This window comes from Anser brachyrhynchus (genome assembly GCF_964034855.1).
Source record: "Anser brachyrhynchus genome assembly, chromosome: 2".
Taxonomy (NCBI): domain Eukaryota; kingdom Metazoa; phylum Chordata; class Aves; order Anseriformes; family Anatidae; genus Anser; species Anser brachyrhynchus.
The window spans coordinates 143004564-143029198 of record NC_137695.1 but is presented as its reverse complement, the minus strand read 5'-3'; positions in this window follow the sequence as shown (position 1 = coordinate 143029198).

The following is a 24635-nucleotide window of genomic DNA, read 5'->3' as shown; positions in this document are numbered from 1 at the left end:
AAATAAGAACTCTTCAGAGTTTAAATATCTGCACTAAATATGTGTCTATTTATTTCCTTACCCACTTATATCTGGCTAAAGATACCTGCAATATACATACTGAAGCACAAAAAGGTGTCAGCAAGAAACGAATTCGCTAGACATGCTATAGCCCCGTGCCTGTGCTCTGCACTCAGACAGCCACAGAAGCGAGAGAACCCATTAAGTGCTTTAAAATATCACAATAAAAGGTTCATTTTTACTGGCCATTATAATTCCATTAGTCTCATCTATTTGTTTCCAGGCTGCCCTCAGACCGAAAAGCAAACATCTAATTGGATGCTTTCATTGCAATAGAAAAAATAATAGAAATAATAGCAATGTAATTTTAACAAAGAGAAAACAGTGGATGGCTGCCCACTCAACTGGAAGGCTGAGGAGAAGCTCAGACGATGTTCATACGTGTTTCAGACAGATTTAAAGCATATGCCGCAGAGAGTGACATTTTGGATAAACAAATATCGCAGTGATGTGACCAAGGATGCATTGTTGATTTTAGAGTAATGGTAACTGTCAACATATTTTACACCCTCATTGTCAGCATAAGGAAGCTAATCCTAAATAGAGGAGAGAAAAGTGTACGGTATTTTCCTAGATGACAACGTTTCCATGTCGATCAGTTAAACAACACCAGAGAATGGCCTAAATCAGATGCCAAAACAAAAGATTAAAAGCTTGCTGCTGGAGACACCAAAGCCTGAGGCTCCAGTCCAGCAAAGAACATAAGCAGTTGATTAAAAAGAAGGTCACATTTAAGCCTTCTCATCTTCAGCAAGCCTCACCAGTCTGTGCCTGGTGGGATCCAAGTGTGTTCCCGCAGTTCAGCATGAGCTTAAAGCCCTCATTTGGCAAAGCTTGGGGTGTCCCTCCCCAGGAGACTTATGTAACTTGTGCAGAAGCCTTGCTGTCAAGCCCTGAGCACTATTTTTAGCTGATGCTAGCTGGATGCTAACCAGCTACCCAAGCAACACCTGTACCTTCATGTGCCGTGCACCTGTACAATTAGGCTTAAGAGTGAGCCTGTGAGCAGATGGACAGAAGATGCTGTGTGTTATCAGAGTGCGGCTGCGGCAAGGTCCCAGAGACCAAGCAGGAGGCTAAAACAAGTTGGTGGCACATACAGGCAACAGGGACATTTACAGCTGTATGAGCCAACACTAAAGGTGTTCTGGGAAGGACAGGAGTGCTGTGTTTTACAGCTTGATCGGTCTCTTGGAAGGCTAGCGTGATGTCTTTTGAGGGGAACAAATTTCCCTTTCTAGACTAGCTGCAGGGACGAGTTGTCCTTTGGAAGCCCTAGGACCTTGCAGCAGGCAGCCAGGAACAGCTCCGATCGTGGGCTCACTCCCGTGGTCCTGAGGGTGGGCTGAGTGCTGGGTTAGAGAAAGTGGGAGTGGGCCCAGAGGCTGAGCACTGCTCTCATCCCACAGAAATTCTGCTTGTAGGAAAAATGGGTAAAGACTTTTTTTTGGAAAAATAGTAGAACATGTCAACAGATGAGTAAGAAGATGAGGGTGAATAAGCTTTCAAAATCATATAGCAAAATAACAGGAAAAAAATCAGAAACTAACTGAACACCTTGGAAAAAATAATAATGAAGAATTATGGTTCAGTGTCAGGAGCAAAAAGCTTGGTGGCTTACAAGTAAAAAACAGTTTAAACCCTACAATAACATGATACAGAGTCTGCATTTAACTGGTAAAAAGCATATTTCTACCTTTGATAGCTGTAATAATTCATATAGGGTTATTCCCATGTAAAGGTTTTCTGTATTTGTGCTAAAATATAAGTGCTCCAGTATTTATGCTGCAGCTCTGTCTAGAGAGCAGAAGCGATACAGAAAAGAATTATAAATAAATAAAAAATAATAAATAGGCATCCAGGTGAAGGACAAAAAGAGATGTGTTATTTCAGGATGTGTCAGATGTTACAAAACCAGCACTTGCAGATTATGACATCTCGTGGCATACCTGGGTAACTGCAAAACTCTTGTGATTTTTTTTTTTGTTTTGCTTTGTTTATTTTATTTTTAAGAAGTGTTTGGAACCAGTGGTGGTTTAAAGAACAATATTTTTACTAGAAATTGTAAATTGGGAAACTTTAAAAATAAAGAGAGTTTAAAAGTACAGCTGAATGTCACTTTGGGAAAGAAATATCAGGTAACTGCTCCCACGCTTGTAGATGTTGCACAAAATATCTTTAATTGCACTGCAAAATACTTTGATCATAAAAATCTGTAAGATAGCACATACATAGTCATAATATTTCCAAAATCCACAGTTTTTGATCATAAAATCTACGTTCTGCAAATCGGAGCCTGTATGACCGTTTCTGCGCTCAGAGCATGGTATTTTAATCCTGCAGATCTCCTGGCTGCAAGCATCACACTGTATTTTGAGAGTCAGCAGGTCATTTTCTGTCCCTGTCCATGGCATTAAGGTTCTGGTTCAGGCAGGACTCCATGTCCAGCCCGACTCGGTCTGTGACAACCCATCCCCCAGGAGGAGTTCTGGTCATACAGGGACAGGAGTTCAAAACTTCTTCTCTCAAAGAGCTTTGCCAGCTTTGCCAATGCCAACCACACAGCACAGTGTATGTGACCACTGCCTTCCCACGTGGCCCAACGTAGCAGCCATACATCATGCTTATTCGTCTGAAACCCTGCATTTGGTTAGCTATAAGATGCTTTACTCCCTAAGGTTATCAAGCCATTCTTTTGCCTACCGCCATCCAAACATAATCCAGTGCTCACTTTAAGCTTGTGCTTAAATACTGTAGTGAATTGGGATTTATGTTTCTTGCCCTTGAAAACGTGAAAAGAACACAAGCAATTATTGCCTCAGTGCAGCATAAACATGTTTGTTCACAATTCCTTTAATTTCTAAGAGATTTTCAGTTTTCGTTATTATTCATTGTTTTGCCAGTTTTGTCTTTATTAAGCATTCATAAAAAATACTTCATTATCATCCATAAAGCACAGTTCATTAGCATAGCTGCTCTGTGAAGTCAATTGTTTCTTCATTAGCAACAGCTCCTTGGAAATTCAGGCCTTTGATGCTTGTTTGAGTTACTTGTATCTTTTCATTTCCTTGCTTGTGTTTCTGAAAGATTTCACTTTTTCTACAGCTATTTACATTTATGAATATCCTTGCAAACTCCGCTGTTCTAATTTGTGATGTATTTTGCTTTCAACTACATTAGCTGTTCATAAAAATGCAATGCCGTAAAAAGAGTTTATTCATAGGCTCCATGCTGTACTTGTAAGTGCTAATCTATTAACTCTCTCCGTTCCTTTAAGCGGGAGTGAAAACATTTGTCCTCTAGCATGCTCCATCAAAGAAGGTGGGATTTTTTTTTAATAGCCCCTTCCTTCCATCTCCCTTAACTGGGATGACTGGTGTAACCTCTATTAAGAACTAAAAACATATGAGATGCACCGAGGATGCATTTTGCAGACAACATCAAATGGATCAAACCAAAAGATTAGAGAACGAACTTTTAAAAGGTCTTTTCTGTGCCTGAGTGTTGCTTTTCACCTTGCTGGATGGTGACCCACACAACACTTTTACTCCTAGGGTGCTGCCCTTCCCACCAGGCTGTGGTGCCTCACGGCACCTCCTGCTCCACACCTAGCTGGCGAGCAGAGGACCTCCAATGCTGTTCCCCAATTTGCTTGTTCTGCAGTTTGCCTGCCACATTTCTTTCTTAACATACCATTTGGGTACAAATTAAATTAATATTTTCCTGATTGTAAATCCCTGACCTGATGCTGACTGGAAGAAGCTTTCTTTCAAGAGCTGCCGACCTCAAGAAAAAGGCCTAAGAAATGTTTCCAACTGTATTTTTTATCCCATCACTCTTTTGATATTTTTAAAGACTCATTTTCTGGAATGGAGAACATTTCTTGCGGGACAGATGGTTCAAAAACGTTAAGAGTTATATAAAAGAGGGAGGGCAGATTTGTTGAACCTTCCCTTTGTATGCACCTCACTGTATGGAGCAGTCACAGCTCTGCACATCCTTGGGTGCGAGACTGCTTCTCCTTTCTGGATACGACAGTAGTATGCAAACTTCAACATATGCTTCGAGCCAAAGACAGACAAGGCCTTGAGATGTTACCTACGTCCTCTGCTTATTAAGAATAGCTAATAAATATATATAATTAACAGATGAAATAACATGATAAGAAAGATCTCCAAAGTTGTGATCAGTTATAACTGTGAGACAGTTTTTAATATCCAAATATAAGAGGCAAAAAAGTAAAAACAGTGACAAGGGAGGTGTCAAAAGTAATTGTTACACCAGGCTGGTGTTAGAGTGCTCAACAGGAATGTGAGAAATGAAACAATGGTAATCTGATGCTGGCACGTTTCTGTATCCGTGCTCGTTAGCTGCTATAAAAAGGAGCTTCATGTGGATTTCATCTGTGCACATCCAAATGAGAGCTGCTGTGCCCAAAAATTGCAATCAGAATAGGCGGCAGAGAGGGAAAAGGGTGTAAAATATGTAAAGAGAGGTGCAGAGAGAAAAAAGATGCAGCCACAATACAAATGCAGAGTTTGCACAACAGGAGAGCACTAAACTTCACCAACAGTCCTTGGGACAAGGATGTGGTAGCAGCCCTATAGTCGTCAGATGAATCCATATCTGAAATAATCTGGGCAAAGCAAACGGAATGAGACTTTCTGCACATTGCTGTACATGGCAGGAAGAATTCTTCCACTATGGGTTTTCTCTCTTTCTGGGGTTTTTCATGGCTACTGAAGAACAAATACTTTTTCAGGAGCTTCTACACATTGTATGTGTTATTTGCTCAGATTTTGATGGCAGAGAAACCTCTAGATAAATACATGGCCCATGCATCGGTCCAAAACCAGAAGGGCACAAAACACTAGAGCAGGATCACATTTTTACATTCAGAAGTAGCAAAGTCAGTCCTTCAAAAGATCAAGTGCAGGTTGTCGTTAAACTACTATCTTTGCCTGATATTTTCTATTAAAATAATTTCTGTTCTGGAATTCTGATATTCCGTTAATGGATCTGGGCATGCAACATCCCTCACAGAAGTGGACTAACCAGCAGGTCTATCCTTTCCATCTCCTGAACTGAGGTGGTGGTATCCACGTCAGGCTTCACTTATGGCAACAAGTATTGTCTGTAATGCAAAGCCACTTGTATTTCTCAACTCACTGAGGCTGTGAAAGGCATTTCCATGTCACAACGTAAAAATTAAAAATAACATTAAAAAAAAGCATCCATTCATTTGTATGTAAATAAAGTAAATGTGACAAAGACTAGCTGGAGTTGCCATCTGTTACACAGCTTTTTCACATAGATATAGCAATTGCAGGGGGGTAATGTAATGTATTTCTTGGTGTTCCATTGTTATTTGAACTAACATCTACCTACTTTTCCAAAAGTCATTGCAGATTTGAAGCACTGTAAAACTTGCAATAATCTTTTTTCTTTCTTTCTTTTTTTTTTTTTTTCCCTCTTCATTATGTGGTAGCATACCAGTGAGAGCCAAGGGAGAAGAACAAGATATATGTTTGAGATCACCCTAAGTATGATAAAAACCAGGAGTTCAATGACAAGATGTATTTTATTTCTGATCCTTTCATTTTTAACTACAGCTTTTTAATATTCTCCATCTCCCATTTTGTAAAATACGAAAGGCCAGAGACTCCTTCACCAGAAAAAAAAAAAAAAGTAAGTTCATTGTAACTGGATTGCTGATCTCTTCATCGTTTTTTTTATGGGCCTTGGGAAATTACGAGAAGGTAAAACTGTGGATTAAAGAATAACTGCCTTCCTCAGTCGCTGTGCACCTACTGATCGTCAGGAAAGAAAGTATGTGCTGCCTACCTGATACTGTTCCCCAGCTCACTCCAGACCTCCAGGTGTGAATCCCTGTGCTAAAATGAAGATAATTTTTTAAGTGTGGAGGGTGTTTTTAGTAAGAGTCTTACATTAGGAGAAGTTAAGCCTTGAGGCCTAAATCCATCATTCTCTTTCACATCATTTAAGCTAGCTGAATGCTTCTGAGTGCTCAGTAAATAGAAATGTTTTTTGCTGGATAACCAAAGCATGCTGCAAAGAAATATTCTGCTTCAAGCACAGATTTAAAGGTCTTCCTCTGTTGAAGAGTTCGTTTTTCAGGACACAGATAGTCTTTTTATTTCGCAAAATTTGAATGAAACCTGATCACTTTTCTTCCATGTTATTCACCATTTCTCTCCTGTGTGTACATTTTCTAGTTGCCCAGCTTACGCTGAGGCTGCCCTCACTTCAGCCTTTGGCTCTATATACTGCAAAAACGTTATCACATTGAGTTGTTGGTGGCTGGGTGAGGTGATGGAGGTGGTGATGGGAGCACCAGGGAAAGAGTATTGCCCCCTGCACAGTCTGAAACGTTGCCCCAGTAATAAATGGGGTTATTAACCTCTCACCTCGCACCTTCGCCCCTCTGGCTACAAAGCTCAGCCAGCCTGAGCTGCAAAAATGGTTCATTTGAACTAAAGAGGACAGAATATGATGAGATAAAACCCAGACTAAAACCTGAGATAGTTTCAGCTTCTTCAGCCAGCATTAGCTGTATCTGGAGTTAATGAACCTTAGTGAGTCACTGACCCATAGGAATAGCAGGTGTTTTCTAGCAAATGTCACAGCTGTGGGCAGGCATGTGCAACATCGCATGACTTCTACAAAAAATTAACAGTATTCACACTCTGTATGGCCATTAAAACATCACAGGCCTAAGTGTGATAGAGTCCTTCAGTCTGTATCGACTTTTTCTATTTCTGTATGCATCTTTCAACGCAATAAATATCTCGAAGAAACATCCTTAGTATTTCCTCTCTTATCAGAACAATTCTTGTTGACCGTCCCAGGGAAAAGTGCTGGGAAATATATTCAAAATCTGATTACATTTCTCATTCTTTTTATTTTCTTTTAATTAGTAAAAGCATGATTGTAGATGCTTTAGGAGTCAAATTCTGCTTACTGTCCCTAATTCCTGAGCCGTATTATGGCATCACCTATGGACTCCAAGGACATCAGGACCTCTGTGTGCTGTGTGCTGCACAGACTGATAACTTCGGTCCTCTCTGAAGGGTGCCAACCCTTCTCTCTTGGAAATCTGTTGGAGTTTTGTCACTCATTGCAGCAGTTCATAGATCCTCCCCACAACAAGCTAAGTGGACAGAGGGTCTGAAAAAGGACTACACTACCCAAGCACATTTTGAGCTTAGGCAAAAAGTCTTTTAATGATCCATCCAGTGCCATCCTCTGTCATATGGGTTTTCACCCACATTTTTAACTGTCAGCAAGGGTATGCATCACCAGCCACTGATGCAAACCTCCTCTTTTAGAATCAGACAAAAAATAGTTTTCCTCACAGGGGTTATCTGAGGTGCCTTTTCTCTTAAGCATCTATGTAAGGAACTGCTTCAGGGTTTCCTTATACAGAATTGGAGTTTGATGAGTTACTCTCTGAGCAAGTCAGCAGACAGACATTTATCCATGCCATTTAGATTATATTTCCTTGTCCTTATTTTGTTCATTTTGCATGCAGCATTTCAGGATAATCAGCTTTATTTGTTTGTTTTTGTGGCGGTTTGTGCAGAATTCTATAAGTCACATTTCTGTGTTGGTGAAATATTGAGCAGGTGCAGATGTGGCCCATCTGCAAAATGTGTAGTTTATACTGGGCAGAGAGGAAATATAGTACTGTTTGCCTTCTTTCCAGGAGGAGGAGATGGGAATAAAGAAGAGGAAAGTTACTGATGTAGCTGAAGCTGGAAGGCATGGATTTGGGCATGCTTCATCTTGAACATGATAGTCATGTTTTGACATTCTCTGATTTTAATAAAAAAGTCAGTTTGCTATTCTCAGTGATCCTGCAGAGTGACAAAGCAACTGAAGAATGTATTGAAAACTCATTTATTTTTAGTTGCCAAGGAGAGTGAATATGCAGAGGTCTGAACTCCCAAATAACTGCCTGGATCCTGAGCACCACCTTTCCTTCTCTGTGAAACAGTGAAACCAGGGATGTGCGGTGGAGATAGCTAAGGATGGAAGTGTTTGTTACTGGTAAGAGGCCAAATGTTCGCACTGTTGCCCTCATATAGACAAAATCTGCAACTCGTTGTTCCCAGCGAGAATGTATATGTGTGCTTTGCAGATTTTATCCCAGAACATAGATTGAAGTGGGCTTGGCGCTTCGCTCATCTGCAACTGATGTATAAGTTTATGATGTGAAGAAGCACAACGGCACTCTAGCAGATGGGACTAAAAATACCCATGCCAGAAAATCAGCATGTGAAATAAGTTTAAATAAGACAAGTATATAATTTGGAGGCAAATGTGTACCTCTCAGTACTCCCTGCTTAATTAACTCTGAAAGCAAAAGATGGTGCGTAACACGTGCTCTGTCCTGAGATAGCTGATGCAATTCAGCCATTTCCAGTGTTTTCAAGATTTCTTGTAGTACAAAAAAATCCTGTTGATAAAACCCTCAGCTACGCTTTGTTTTTAACTTCAGCAAGTGTACATTCAGTTCACATTCATGTAATACTTACGTAACTTAGGCAATTCAGCAAACTTTTAACAAATTCTGGATGTTGTTCGGGTTTTGGACTTGGCTTTTTGTACCTGGCTACTAGAATAAATTAATCTAGATGCAAAAAAATCCTAAAAATTTATCTTAGGAGAGAGTTTAAGTAGTAGGTAGATTCTCAGAAGAATCTAAAACCACCTGAAGGCTGTCACTTAGAAAGGAATAAACAACTTACCCAGCTACAGAAAATAATTTTTAGCTGTGACAAATTTGTCTTTTTGTTTGTTTGTTTGTTTGTTTTTTTTCCCAAAAGAAGAAAGTCTTTATATGATAAAAATGTATTTCTCAGCCCCCAGTCCTTAACCCTGTAGCTTTTTCCTGAAGGAACATATGTAATTTCTGCTAACCATACTCAGACCTTAATTTCATGAAGAAAAATAATTTTAATGCATCAGCACATTACTTTCTTTAGCTGAAACATGTTTTACAAAGAAAACTGTTATATAGTCTTCTGAAAAAAAACAAAAACAAAACAACAAAACCAACAACAACAAAAAATTTTATCTGGAAGAATAAAAAAGGAGCGCTGGAACTATCCTCAATGCCTTTTTGAAATGACAGTAAAGCATGCATTTGGATACCAACCACCAGTCTGAAGGCTTCCAGAAGAGATGTTAAGAATATTCTCCTGGCATCTATGGCAATACATATAAATCACGTCTCATATCTGACTTCGATAAAATGACTTCATTACCAATTAATTCTATTAAAGCACCATTCCATTTTTTGTCAGTGAATTACCTATTACTAATGTGAAGTCACTACATTTTTCATGGAGAATCTATTTATAAGTACAAATAAAGCAAGATAATTGAAAATTTAATTAAATAGAGACCAGATTCTTAAACAAATGACAGATGCTTATTCCCTAGATTAAGCAAAATAAGTGGGCAACGCTTCTCATACCTTTCCCAAATAGTCCCACGTTACCATTCTGGCTGCGACGTTCCATACTGCAGCTGCATTATCCTCTGTCAGAAAGTAATATCTCAGCCCTACATGGGGCATTGCACCTGAGGGCACACCAGGGCTTGTGTGGCTCCTCAGGAGAGGCAGCGATATGGGGAGATGATGGCTGAGAGTGATGGAGTTAAGGAGATGTTGGCTGGGAAGCCATCCCATGGGGACACAGTGCCAGGCGGCGGTGTGCAGCAGCTCTGCCCACTTCCCAGGGCACTGTCCTCACCTCTGGCCCTCGCCTGCCTCACGGCTTTGGTGGTGTAAGGAAAGGTATTTTGTATGTTCTGGCTTTTGAGGCTTAATGTGGCAATGCTGTCCAAAACGTCATATGTACCTCTCAAATCTCCACGGAGAAAAACTTTTCTATAAATGACACAGTGATGCTGCTGAAGCAGCTACTTACTCCAGAGCTGGAAGGTGAGTCCATGGACACCACGACTGCTGTCGCTGCAATGCCCCTGGCCACGATGTCACCCCACTGCCATGTCCCTGCAGAGCGTCTGTGCAAAGATTACCTGGATCACTATGTGGGAGCTAAAAAGTGGCATGAGCATAATGTCACTTCACTCCAGTATAAATGACTTTCTAAATTATGCTCCTTCTGATGTTGTGTGGCATAATCTAAGATGCAGAAATAGTTGTAGCATGTCCCTGAAATGGCACCATCATCCAGAATGCCTTGTATGTTCAGCTGGTTCTCCGTTTTGTGCACATAAACTGTTGTGCATTTATGGACTTCTGTTCATATAAACTTACGGTAAACAATTCTCTTCCTCCCCAGCTAATCTGACATTAATTTCATTGACTGTCTCAGCCTGATGTGGAGCAGTACTGCAGATTTCCTCTGCATTTTAAGTGTACACAGCTCATGAGGCAGTGCTGAGTGCTCCATCCCATTCCCAGCATGGATCATAGTGCATCCTTCAGGGCATCAATTTCTGTTCCTGGCAGAGGCTGAGGCTGCAACCACACAATAAAACCAGAGTTAAGCCCACCACGTACAACAGGGAATATGGAGCCCAGAAAAGCCAACTAAAATCTTCCTAGCCTACATGTGCCTGTTTCTTATTGATTGACTAAACTTTGTGAGGTACCTAACAGGTACAGGGAAAGAGGCTTAGAGACTGATCCTGAGCCTGCATGCACTCAGGAGCCTCTAAGCTTTTGGGGAAAAGCAGTTCCCAATGTTCCAGTACAGAGCAGAGCCCTATTTCAGAGACCCCATTGAAATAAAGCTGAAAGTTTCAAAGTAATCTGTTAGTTCTCAAACGATCCACTACAGAAAAATGAACAGGTAACCCAACAATCTCTGCATTTTGCCAGAGCAACCTCTAATTCTTTTGTGACATCTTAGGATTGCCCTTTACAGTGTAGACATTGTCCCTAAAAAATGTAACGTTCCCTGCTACTGGTAGGCATCCTCTCATACCAAGACCTTGTTCTGCTTGTCACAGAAGGAAACGTAGCAGTGGAAGAAATTTTGAGTCATTGAGTGGATTTATGGAATTAGAGAAAGGTTGGATGGTAGCAGAAGTACCACTGTTTGAGCATTTCTACTGCTCAGAGTGAATGGCAGCAGCAAATGTTCAGGTTTTCATTCTGAGCTCGTTTAGAGCACCCAGTAACTGAAAAATAAAATCTTCACTGAGAAAAATATACACTTGTCACTGCTGAATTAGAAGCTGGCAATAACAACACTAGCAGTATTTTTTTTTTTAATACCCTTCTGTCTTCTCTGTGATTAATTTGCTACCTGAAAAAATGTCAACATGAAATTTTCTGGGTTAAAAAAAAAATAAATCACCCATTCCGATACTAAATGATAGTGTTGTCATGTCTTCTTAAGCAGAGTAACATTCTTTTTCAGATCATAGGCATAAATGTCATTGTAAAGATTACCAAGGATGATGACAATTACATCAAAATCAAAATTCGCTTGAATCATTTGTTACTTAAAAAATATCACATATGTAGATTTAGGCTGATATAACTCAATGGCTGCAGTGAAATAACTCTGAATTTATATTAATACAGAAGTGGTAGAGGTGAATTAAAATTATTCTGTTAGTCACTGATGTAGGCTTTTTTTTTAATCTTCATCTTGCCTCATTTGTCTTAATTTCACTAAATAAATTACAACTAGAAAGCTACACATCAGTAACATTGCATAAAAATCACAAAAGCGTAACCTTCAAATTATTGTATTAAATTGGTAGTGGCATTGGAATGGTCACATAACATTAAAATATGCAGGTGCACTTATTTTTCATTGGGGGGAGTAGAAAAGCGAAACAGAATGATCTTTTGTGAAATGTACTGGTGCTATCAGATGATTACAGATATGTAAGTTTAATGCAGAGATAAATGAGCAAAACGTAAGGGCATGAGCAAGGGTGGAAAGGATGTTCCTTTCTACAACATATTGATCTTATCAGCAATCACACAAATTGCATTCTTCTCTCTTTATTCATATTCTCCCCTTCTCCCATCATCTCATTTCTGGCCAGCTGAGGTGTCTGCAGCTACCACACTTCCAGACATTGTCCTGTGCCATCAGACAAGCTCAGGTGAGACTTGGAAGGCACAGATTTTGGTACTATAGGATCACCATTGCCATAGACCCCACAGACTCCCTTCCTTTTTGTAAGCGTTAAGTGCATCTGCTAGCCATGCAGATCCAGAAAAGGTCACTTCTCTGCAGCACGTAAAGGTGCTCCTGCCTATCTGATGCATCTTCTCTAAGTGGTTTGTTTTTCTAGTGCTTTGCAACCCTGGCAATGCACATGGAGATCTTCACATCTGGCTTCTGCCTGAGCTCAGTATTCCATGTTGTGCTAGAGGGCTGTGCCTGGTTATCCATGAAAGCTGCATTGTTTTTGCCAATTGAGATTTATCATCTATGGGAAGACTGTGACAGTTAAGATAGATGTTCTGTGGGATTTATTTATTTATTTATTTTTGATTTGTCATAAGAGACCAGTGTGACAGTTTGCCAGGTGACTGAGGCTGCTAATTCCTCACAAAACAAGGTAATGTTTACTTCAATTTTAAAATTCCTTACTGCAGAATACCCAGTTAGCATTCTAAATGTCCTTGACAAGAATTTAAAAGCACAGTAATGTTTCATCCAGACAAAGTAACACCAGCAGAATTCTTTGATAGCTATTTAAAACTTCAGCTAGATTCATTCCCTTCTCCTTGGTATGATTTGGTCTTTTACTACCATAACCTACCAGGTATGTAAAAAACAATTTTCAAGCACAAGTGTTGTGTTTTTTATTTTTATTTTTTTGTCTTTTTCTGATTAAGGACATAATTTAGGATTCCTCAAGGAAAAACAGAGATCTGTGAGGAGGGTAAGAGCTCGTCCAGGCACTTGGTCACATTGGCAGGGGATGTTATTGAGGCCTCAGGCATGTCTCAGTCTCTTGCATCACTGGTTAAATGAATCTTTTGGTTTTACAGCCTCCAAATCTCCTCCAGCTATTCAAACAATGATAATCATTTTGACACACGATTACACGGATGTTTTTACACTAAGCAAAAGAGATCTCCAGTATGAATGTGATCTTTAAAGATACTTAAATCTGTTTCCTGAAATCTCTGACATTGAAATATTTTTATCAAATGAGGGTAGGCTCTCTGGGTGGGGCTGTTTCCTAAACATGGATGTCTAATGTCATTTTAGATGTTTTAGGGTGTAACACCTGGATGTTTTTCTAGACAGTTAGAGTTTTGCTGACAGATTTGCCAGTCTGACATGGGTGTCTCAGAGGCATCCTGGTAGACATTAGGTGTCTGCATTTAGATATCTGAATGATTCATTCTGTCCTTTCTCTTAACACAATTTTTAAAGTTATTTGAACAGAACAGTAAAGTTCTGCAGGTCTGTATTTCTACTCTCTTGCTCTGTATATTATTCCTTTTTACTTTCAGAATACCTCTCTGTGAAGGGTAAAAACCTGGTTGTAGTTGTCCAGTTGAATTGTAACTGGTGAATATCTAGTTTCCTTTCCTTATAGCATGCACTCTCCTTAACAGCTTAAAACACAGGTACCTCTCCTTGGAAGAAGAAATGATTCATTTTTAAATATCACAGAATTCCAATTAAAATAACTTTTTAAGTTTCCAAGAGGTTTGAAGGAATCATAACCTACCATCTAATTAAATGGTTTAACTCAACTATTTCTAACAAGTGTCTGAGAGGTTTGAAAGAATCATAGCTTAACATCTAATTAAATACATGATTATCATTCCTGGAAATTTCTACAGAAAGTTGTTTTCTGAACCCCCAGTTATTCCTCTGACTTCTTGACATCACGTTACAGACAATATCTAAAGAAGCACGGTTCAAAATGAAGAATTCAAGGAGAGTGTCTTAAAGCTTTCTTGAAGTTTCTTTCTACCTTGCAAGTCTAGAAATCCAGTCCTGCCATTTATAAAGACTGAGTGCAACAGCAACTTGTCTTCAGACAATATTCACATAACACCATGGTCTCAAGATCAGCTTTTCTTAGCTGCAATTTTCCACAATAAATGAATTTATTCTCAGAATAGATAGACATCCAGAATAGACTTGAAGAGAAGAACAATGAGTCCACTTGGCTACCTCTACTTTCTAGTTATTAAGCACTGTTCTTAAAGTTAAATTCATGATCTGAAAGTCAGGCTACTTTTTTTCAGCAACTGGTGTTAGAATGGACCCTGGAGACAGAAGTTAAATTGAGCCATTTTTTGTTGCAGCCAAATTTACAAACAGAATATATTAGAATGAGCTGGCTTTTGGCATTGCTTCCAGACTAGTAAAAAAGAAAGTGTTTGCATTTCTACATAAATCATCCTTGCAGTACCTGCAAGCTTAAAAAGAACAGCAATATTCATGATGTAACATTATCTGTAACAAACTACATTCATAATTCACACTTCCCAAGAATCATTTTCAAAATTTTCTTACGTATTCTTGCCCCAAACAAGCTACAAGATGCTTACATGTTTTCAGTATATCTTGATTAAATCACCATTTGTCCATATTTATAGAAAATTTCAGAACAAGCTTCAGCGTGGCCTTGGAAATAAGTTTTACATGCTACTGGTATATCAAAATATGTGCTCATAATTAAAAGCAGCAATTTTCAGTTTTGGTTACAGGAAAACAAAATCAAGATCTAAGGATGTAAGCAGAAAAAGTATCATTAAACAGTAACGTAATTCATTACATATGAAATTTAATTTGTAGGCCCATATCCAAAAGGCCCATATCCAAAAACACGTAGGTAGAGAGAGCTTATACATATGTTGGCAGCTATACATAAGTTTGAAGACCTTCCCTGATTGGCAACATCCATTGTTTAATGTTCACATCTCCAAAACTACGTCTCTACATCTGCACACAAAATTCATGCACTCCTTTTTGTTGAAATAGCAAATAATGTAAATTTATAGTTGCATGTGACTTTGAGAGTATTGGTCACTGTTCTTATTAGCTGCCTCTGTGTTCTGCAGAATAAGGAAGTCCCTGAGGTTCAAATATGAATGATGAATAAATATAAACATAGAGAGCAAGGCAATTGCCCTCCTTTACTCGTTCATCTAGCCATCTTTTAGAGTGGGACATGATGAAGTGTATCAGGAAAACAAACCCTATATTTGCTCTAAAGAATTTATGGTCTCAACAGATGAGCAACAGGCAGTGAGTAAGACAAATCCTTGGTCAAATAAATATATTCACACTAAAAAGGTGTGGAACAGGTTTAACTCAATTATTACTTACACTCATTTCTAGGACTCCGAAAGAACTGACAAATGCCCCTTTCCCCATCAAGCTGGTCCCTTACTCAAAACAATGCTTTTTAAATACTGGATCTAAATAGACCGAGTTCAGCAGAAAGATCTGACCTGTAGCAGCTTCTCAGAGGAGAAGTAAAAACATTCCTCTTTAACCACTGTAAAGTCATATTCCACATATGAGAGAAGCATGGAAGAAGCAGGGAGGACAGTAACAGGGAAAACCGGTGAGGCTTGAGGAGGAGAAAACAAGATATGAGAAAGAGAAAAAGAAACCTCTCTGCTCCAGATCAAGCATGGATGTATTGGAGCTTACTGACAAGGAAGCAGGCTAGTACTTTTTAAACAAGATTGTTAACACTAATCCCATTGAAAATCAATGACAACTGCTTGCTTAGCATGGGATTAACCTAAATGCACCTGTGTGTGACAGAGCCAACATGAGCAACCATTTCAGTCAACAGAGTTTACTGCAAGATTCACCTCATCCTAAAGAAAATGCCTACATTTGGCCAGATGAATCTCATTTTAATCTCTGTTGACTGTGTTGAGTTGATCTACCCAGCTCCAGTGGTATCAAAGACAGATGGTTCAAACGTAGACATCTATGTTGCCTATCTCCACATTTAGTCAGATGAATGCCAAATCCGACTGCATTGGATCCACTTGAATAATTGCAATTAAACAGATTACTTTTGATGTTGAGTGTTAGAGTAAGTCAGGGAAAAAAAAAAAAGACAGAAACACAGGATGAGAAATTTGGAGTAGGAAAAAGAAGAGTTGGCAGCAGTGCTCTGAACAGAATGAACATACACAAGTGGGGAGAAACATCTGGAGGCCAGAGGAACATCTTGTACTAATCCGTAGATTACATTTAACATGCTAAATAGACACAACATCATTTTTCATACTCAAATAATGTTATGAATAAAATTAGATTTTCTCCTGAACACTCATGGTCTTGATGCCTGAAGTATGTTCCTAAATTTAGACTTTGCCATAGATGTTGTACTTGTCAGGTTATTTAATTAATGGTGTTAGGGCAGAGTAAAGAAGCAACCTCATAATAACCTAAGTATGAGAGCCAAAGTCTTTTCTCCCCACACTCCAGCTTCTAACCATTTTCGGAAGCGCTTCACTCTAAGGCCAGATGTTGCCTCATGAAGCAATGTTAGCATCCCTTACTCACATTGAATCAGTTAGCACCTGTTCCCAATGGGAGACATATGTTCCCTACGCCTTTGGTTTCACACTTGCAGAGTTATCTTTCGCTTTTTTCTCTTTCACCATAAAAAAGTGTATCATTTCTGGTTAACTATAAGTTGTCTTTCTATTCCAAGATCTCAACATTTATTAAAGCACTATTAAAAGTGTTATGGAACCCATATGAGGTAGGAAAAGGACAAGATAGATTTGTAGCAATGGACAACACCCTCTCAATTTGAAGCTGATGACTTAAGTTTTAACAGACAAGAAAGATATACATTTATATGTGGATATATAAAGTTTTATCTGTTCTGAGATAAATTGAATATATTCTTTCATGGTCACAAGTACCCTTTGATTTCTCCTGTCGTCCAAAAATAGGAATGAAATTGCTCCTGATTTAAAAATGAAACAAGAAAACTGATGAAAAAGCAAATCAGTAGTTAAAAAGATGACAGTATTTCTCCAAGACTGCAAAGCAATGCAAGTCAAACAGTGCACATTCTCTTTCTTTTTCAACACTTCACAAAACAGGCAGAAAACTCGGTCTCTAGTGCAATCATATGTTTTATTACCTTCTGATGCTCAGATACCAAAAGAGGTGATTACATTGTAAACAGAGGGATAGCCAAATTCCTATATTATGTGCACCAAAACAGAGGGATACTCATCTCCTTGTTTCCTCCTCAAAATTATCCTAATTTTTTGATTAGATGTAAAGTATCCATCATTCAGAATACACAAATATTTTAACTCCTCTGATGGCAGTACCCTTTCTTGCTACCTTTGCTTAAAGAAAACAAAGTTATTCTAGAATGCTGTGGTTTAAAAAATTAACTCTATCCTACCCTAAACCAGGACACAGAATTAATAAATTAATAAAACTAACCATAAATGTTTTAAATAATCCTTTCTCATTCTAAATTTATTTTTATAAACCCATGGTATATGCTCTTTATTAATTCTTTGAAATTATAGCCATGGGTATTTTTCTGCCTGTAGAGTTATGCCTTTGAACATGAAGAAATTGTTGGTCTCTCTGTTCATTTTTTATTTTCCATGTTAATTAAAAACTTGCCCAGATGGCACAGTACAAATGTCTTTCATGAAGATTCCTGGCTTTGAAATGTAGCTACCACCTCAAAAATACAGCATTTCCGTCTGCTTGGGAAAATAGCTCTCCATGGTTCATTTTATGTATAGTATTGCAGGGAGAAGAGTATGTCACTTGGAGTAAAAGGAGGATTTGTCTCCAGATTTCATGAAAATCTCTATATAACTATCTGTGTGCATATATTTTGTACATATGTATACATATATGTATAAATGTGTATGTATATATATGTAGATGCCTCAGAAGAACAGCAGAAAAACTTGTATTAACTTATCACCTACATATAATCCTCAGCCAGGTGGTTAATGAGAGTAGAAAATAGTGGCATCAATGCATTTCACATCTCTTGAGGGACATGATTAAACCAGTTTAAATCCCCACCCAAGAAGTGCCAGAAAACCAGATGTCCTTACTAGGTCTGATTTCCCCATTCACAAGGGCTCTGAAAAAGTGTACAAGCAAATAAATCTTTGTTCAGGGAAAAGACACCAGGGTATCACACTTAGCTCGGAGCAAAAAGCAAATCCCCCTCCCAGCTCACCCACCTCCAGTTGTCCCTCATCCGAGTGAAGGCATCTCTTAGCAGGGAACCTGCAGCACGATCGAGCAAGCTGCCTGCTCAGCCTCTGGCTCCCCCAGCTCAGGGATTCCCGTGGGCTCTCGTATCACTGTGGTCCTTTCCTGGGTGAGGTAGATGTCCTGCTGTCCTGCACACCGACACTGCAGTTTTGATTGCAGTCGAGGAGGCCTCACACTAATGTATTCCTCACCAAAGAGCGTGCTACACATCCTCGTGTCTTACACTGAAGTCCCTGTTGGTATGGAATGAGCATTCAGGGCTGTGTATTGGAGACCTGCTTGCCCAGGAACAAGGTCCTTGCCACAAGTTAAAATCACCTTTTCTTTTTCAAGAACCAACCTTCCTGCAGATCCAAACTGTCTGTGGTGTTTCCCCAGACGTTACCAGAGGTCATTATTCAATGTAAGCTAAGGCCTCTGTGGTCCTGCTTTCTGCTTTTCATCAACAGTGGGATAGAGACCTCTTTGCTTTCTTGAATGGATAGATAAACATGGATATTTAGCTATTACAAACAAATATTGATTCTCCATAAATAATGTATTATGAGCTCTTCAACTGCTCCAGTAAGCGACTGCTTTTTTTCATAGTGTGCCCACAGTTCTGTCTGCATGTAGCAGATTTTACTATCATTGCAGTTCTGTTGCATACATAACATAGTAACCAGATAAAAATGACACTGATGTGTCAAGAGCAGAAAACTCTAAAACATTTTCTCTAGCAGCATGTGACTCACAAAGAATTCTTCTGTTTGTGAAAGAGCCAACACTGCGTGCTATGCCTATTTGAATTTATGGTTTCAAAACTCGCTGCAATTAAAAGCTGTAGGAGAGTTGGTTTAATATACAGGATGATGTCATATTTCCTTCCATGCCTCCCAGCTGAAGAAAAACAAAACCATCAGGCCAGGTTTCATCTTTCTTCATTGATTACAGATATCTTCATTAAGCTCAGTCTTAAGAAGAGGTGTTACTCTCCCCTCTAATTTGCTGTCAAAGGAGAATAGCAAATAGAAAGTCCTTAGGAACATGAACAGTGGCTATGTGACAAGAAAAAGAACATTAACAACCTTAACCATATCTGATGAATTAAATGTTTACTTCTGTGTGGGTGTTTGGTCTGCAATGTCTGCCACTCATCAATAGAAGTCTTGTCTAAAAACCTCAAGCTGCATTCTCAAAATTCAGGGGGCAGGCTGGACTTTAAAGGTTTGACTGTTCAAAGAGATGAAATATTTTTCTCTCTAGTTTCACTCTGATCACACCCACTTGGAAAGCAAACAGGATCAAATCTTAGCATTGGACTTCAGAAAGGAAAACACCAATATAGATGGGCTAGCTTATACACGTGGCCTCATGAAGGATTGCTCCTTGCATTTTATTTTCTAGTACTTTCTTCCATCTGTTTTTCAATATTTGAGCGGAAAACGCTGCCCTTTAGAAAAGTCTACCAGATCTATCAGAGCCTGTATTGCTGTAATTAGTCTTGTATTTCCCCTTTTGTTCATCTAACCTATGTTGTAGGCTGTTCTATCCCACCATTTTTTTCTATTCCTTGCAGAAAACATCCTACAAGGAAATATTACTACTAGGAGATGGGGAAGGGCCATGAGAAATCCTGGTCTATTTTAAGTTGATTACAAAAATGTTAGTGATTTCAATGGGGCCAGTACAAAACACATGGGCAAGGCTTTTCTCCACATGTAAATTCAACCTGATGTTGAGCTTAAGGAGCTGGGAGAGAGGTGAAGAGAAAGATAAGGAAAGCTCTAATTTGTCCCCTCTTGAAGCTGGGATGTTCTGGAGGGTGAAGGGGCCTCGGGTGTTATTTAAGGCACAAATGTCACCGTCAGCAGCCTGCAGAGACCATAGCACTGTTCTGAGTCCCCACAGAGATACATTGCCAGCATATCTTTGATGCTATGATTTATGAGGTCAATACAGATCTATGGCTCTCTTCCTTTGTGTCAATGGCTCTCCCCCAATGGATATGTAGGTTTTAGTTCCCTCATTAGTCACCCCTTGCCCATTTCAGTTGGCTAAAAGGGGTGAAATGGGGACCAAAATTTAAGTCCCTATTTTTTCACCTTGATTTTGGTGATAATGTGTTGTCTGGCTTGTAACAAATTACACAAACTCCCCTTGTTTCAGCTTCTTCACCTATAAAATGAGAATAACGATCTCAGCTTTTTTATGTAGTTTGAAACATGTGGACATAAAGCATTGCCAAGAAGGGGTGGTTTTATTAGTCTTTTAAATTTGGTCTTCTTAATACAGACTCGTGCAATAAATTATCAGTATTGTCCTTCTAATGTGAACACATCTTCATTGTTGTTAAAAATACTCTTCAACACTTTGCTGATAATAGAGAATCTCTGTCTACTATTCCTGATAATTTCTATAAAACCTCATTCTGTCACCAGCAATACATATTTTACTGAAGACTGTGTCCTTGTCTTGTCAGAAACTGCAGCCTTCACTTTCTTCTTTCACCCATAGTTTTATGCGTACCACAACAGCTACGAGTAATTTTTGTTTTCAGATCTAGCGTAAAGAAAAATCACCGGTTTATGGGACAAGCTATTATTTCATCATATTATGTCATACTCCCCTTATTTTTCTGCACTATTGTCTGTCCTTTAAATCCCTTCCTTAAAAGTTGTTTGTCGATTTCTTTATTCCTCCCCTAAACAGCCTTTGATTTTCAGGTTGGCTTCCCTGCAGGGTAGTCTATTATCCTATTTGCTTTTACATTCCACCATTCCATAATTCCATAATACCCGTTTTGCAGTCTGTCCTGGACATGTGGTGGACTACAAGTCCCAGATCTAATGCCTGACTGCTGGAGGTGAACCACTTTTTCCTTGTAAGCGGGCAGGAGGGTGATGAGAATAACCATGCAGGAAAGCTCCTGGAAAAGGCAATGACAGGAATCAGTAGCGTGCGTGACATCTGGCGCTCACGGTGGCAACAGAGCACTCAGGGTTGCAGCCTCTGATCTGTGTGGTGGCCAGGGGAGAAACATGTCCTTAGTGCCCCAGGTGTGGCCATGGTTGGAAATAAATGGAGAGTTTGGCTCTTGCAGGTGTGACTGACAGCACAGTGCCGATATTTCCCCATCAGTGGGCAGGTGCTTGCGGAGACACATTATCAGTCCTGTGCCCATGGCGGGGAGGAGCTGCTGGGGCTTCTGCCAAGGCTCCTTCACAGGACACCCCCCAGCTCAGCTCTCAGCCGTATGGAGGCATTTAGTGAGTGTAGGAGGCATCTCCACCACCTTGGCATTCAAGCGCTTAGGCACCTACAGTGGTGTCCATGTGCCCAGCAATAGGCAGGCAGTTTGCTTCGGATATAACAGGATTCAGCTCAGATACATCCCGCTGTGCAACCTGAGCCCAGACTGCTGGCAAAGAGCTGTGAAAAAGTCTGTGAGACGCTAGAAAAACGAAGGCACAGTCAAGGGGTGTTGAGGCAGGGATTCTCAGTCGCTTAAGGACTCGGGAGGGAAAATGGAGGAGCATAAGCTCCTGAAGGAGGAGAGCAGGGAGGCTGCTCAGGATCGCTGTCAAAGCCTGGGGTCTGTCAGGTCACCAGCTCGAGCCATTGGCATGGGCAGCAGGGGCTCAGCGACAGCTGGATCTGGCCCTTCCCCTCCTGCTGCCCCACCAGGGGCTCCACGGGTGCCGCTCTGGGGAGCTGAGCTCAGCCTGACAGCGTGTTAAATCCTACCCGCCCTTCGTGTGTGTTAGCCCTTAAGTGATTGCTTTACACTTCTAAGTTGCGTTTCTCCTACTCACAGAGTCTCTGTGTTGGGCTGAAAATCTCCAAACAAGCTGACCCAAAAAATGGGGCTGTAACAACCAAGCCTTGTTTTCCAAATGGTCAACAGGCCTGCTCTTACACCGCTGCTCTTCCAGCTGACCCTACTCTGTCCTAACACCACGGATTAACTTCTTTTATTCGTGCTCAGGAGCTGTACTTATCCAGACTGTGGTTTCACATACCCAGACATAGGAAGCAGAAGCGTTTAGAAAGGATTTAATCTCCACTTGACAATTCTGGTGCATCATTATCACACATATTCAGTTTCTTCATTTCTCTGTAAATTTATTTACTTATTTTTTCTTTTATTAATGCACAATGGATGTGCATTATTGAAGCAAACAAAGTAGAATTAAATTGCTTTTCTATCTACTTTTGCTTTATAAATCAATAGATCTGTGACAGTAATGTGTTTTAACCGCACAAAAATGCTGGATATTTCTTTTCATAGACAGATGTCCAAATATTTGCTTGCTCTACTCAGAATACTTATATTTTCTAAGCAATACATATATATGTATATAACGTCTCTTTTTTATTTTGCAATTTATATAAAAGCTTAACTTTTCCTCTTCATTCACTTCTATTACCTTTGTTATTTTTCACAGACCTGTACACAGGTCCATATATATTTCCTTCATAGGTTTTAAATTTTCCTGCAGCCCTTTGTTATTGTCTTCCTAGCCAATGTATTATATTCAGCATTAAGATCTATTCATGTGAAAATGGAAAGTTTATGCAATAGTCTCCCTAGTCTTCTCTGAATATATTGTGCTCTGAGCCACACTGGCCATAGTGCACCTTATAGAGGCTACGCAGCCTTGCAGCACTTGCATGGGGACTGCTGGAAACCCGAGGTCCTGTGACTATGTGGGATGAGCAACTGAAGATTCTGCGAACACAAGAGCACCAAAGGACTCCCCGTACACGTTATTAGCTGAAAGTTAGGGATACAAAGGAAAAAAAGTAGATGGGGGAATGCTTCACTGGGGAACCCATCCAGCACTGGAAAATTACCTGGACTGGTAAGAGCAAGCAGAATATTTCTAAACCCATCCTTCATCACCCCATGATGGGATGCATCACTCAGAAAATTGGTTCCAGTTTTGCCTGTTTTCCCTGATTTATTCAGGGCTCATGTAGCCCTTAGCAAGGCTACAAATACAAACATGGATGGAGTGAATCAGCTTTTAGATCCTCACAAGCCTTCTTCCAGTCTTACACTGAGCACAGCTTGCCCAGAACAGAAAAGTCATCCACCTCTAGTTCAGAGACTCGTTTATAGATGGGACAACTGGAAGAGAGCTCCCAAGCAGGTCTAGAGCATGGTTTAGATTCAGCCCTATACATCCAAACTGAGACACCTTTATCAGTCTGCTGTCACATCCCATACCATCACTGTGTTCCTACCACAGCAAAGTTCACTTTCTGAAAAGACTTTATGATGTGGTAGGCTGCAACAGACAGAACAAGGCTCATCAACGCTGACAGTCTATTCCAGTCTTTTATTCCTGTCCCATTGTGTGTCCATCACTCCGTTTTTTAGCTCTATGTGGCCATTTTTTTCCATGACAAATGTTCTTACTTCCTGCCCTTGCTTGATTAATCTTTTCACCAGCTGTATTTGTGTTTGCAGAGTATGTGTTGCTATGCATTCATCTTACCACCTCCACACCTCAGAGCTTTGGCAACAATCACTTACATTCTTTAAGCAAAAATGCTGTTAACTCTTTGCATCCGAAGGAAGAAAAAGAAACGTCAGGACTATGGAGTGTGATTAGACAATGATTTTGCTACAGTCGCTGTAGGTGGCAAATGAGATACAGCATCACCTAGGAAGTTGTAAAAGACTAACCAACGTTTGGACTGACAGAGTCGTGGTTCCCTCTCCGTTTGCTCCTCACTTTGCAGAACCATAATTATTAGCAACAAATTAATATACGTGCCCAGTACAAACTGGCACACAATGGGAGGGAGAGTGGGTGGCTGCTCAGCAAGAGGTTTGTGTGGGGGTAAATAACAAATAACTGCAGTTCTAGCAAGTGCTTGAGAATAAGTGCTGTAGCTCACCGGTTTTGAAGGCTCAATGACATGGCCATTTGTTGTGCTCTGACAACAATTTCCTGCCTTTGTATCCGCTGTCGGGAAGAAACTGCCCACCCAAGGCCTTGGCAGATAGTGCTGAGGACCAGGAGAGGTGCCTGTGTTCTTCCAGGCTGCTTTACCGGGGCCAAACACCAAGCTTTCTCCTGTCAGTCGCTTAATTAAGACTTGTCTGTCAGATGTGGCAGGTGCAGCCTGCTGTATGTTCCTGTCCTGCTGTTTCCCAAATGGAAATGTGCTGTAGCCTTAAAGAGTGTTTGATTCTGGGTTTGCTTTTGCTTTAAAGCATTTGAACAATTTGTAGATCAGCTTGTTTGTTTGTTTCTTTGAGTGGGTTTTATTTGCTTCTTTCTATTTATCTCAAAGAGGGTGTTACAAAAAGCTCCAAGGACAGTCTGCACTCTTTTCCCCATT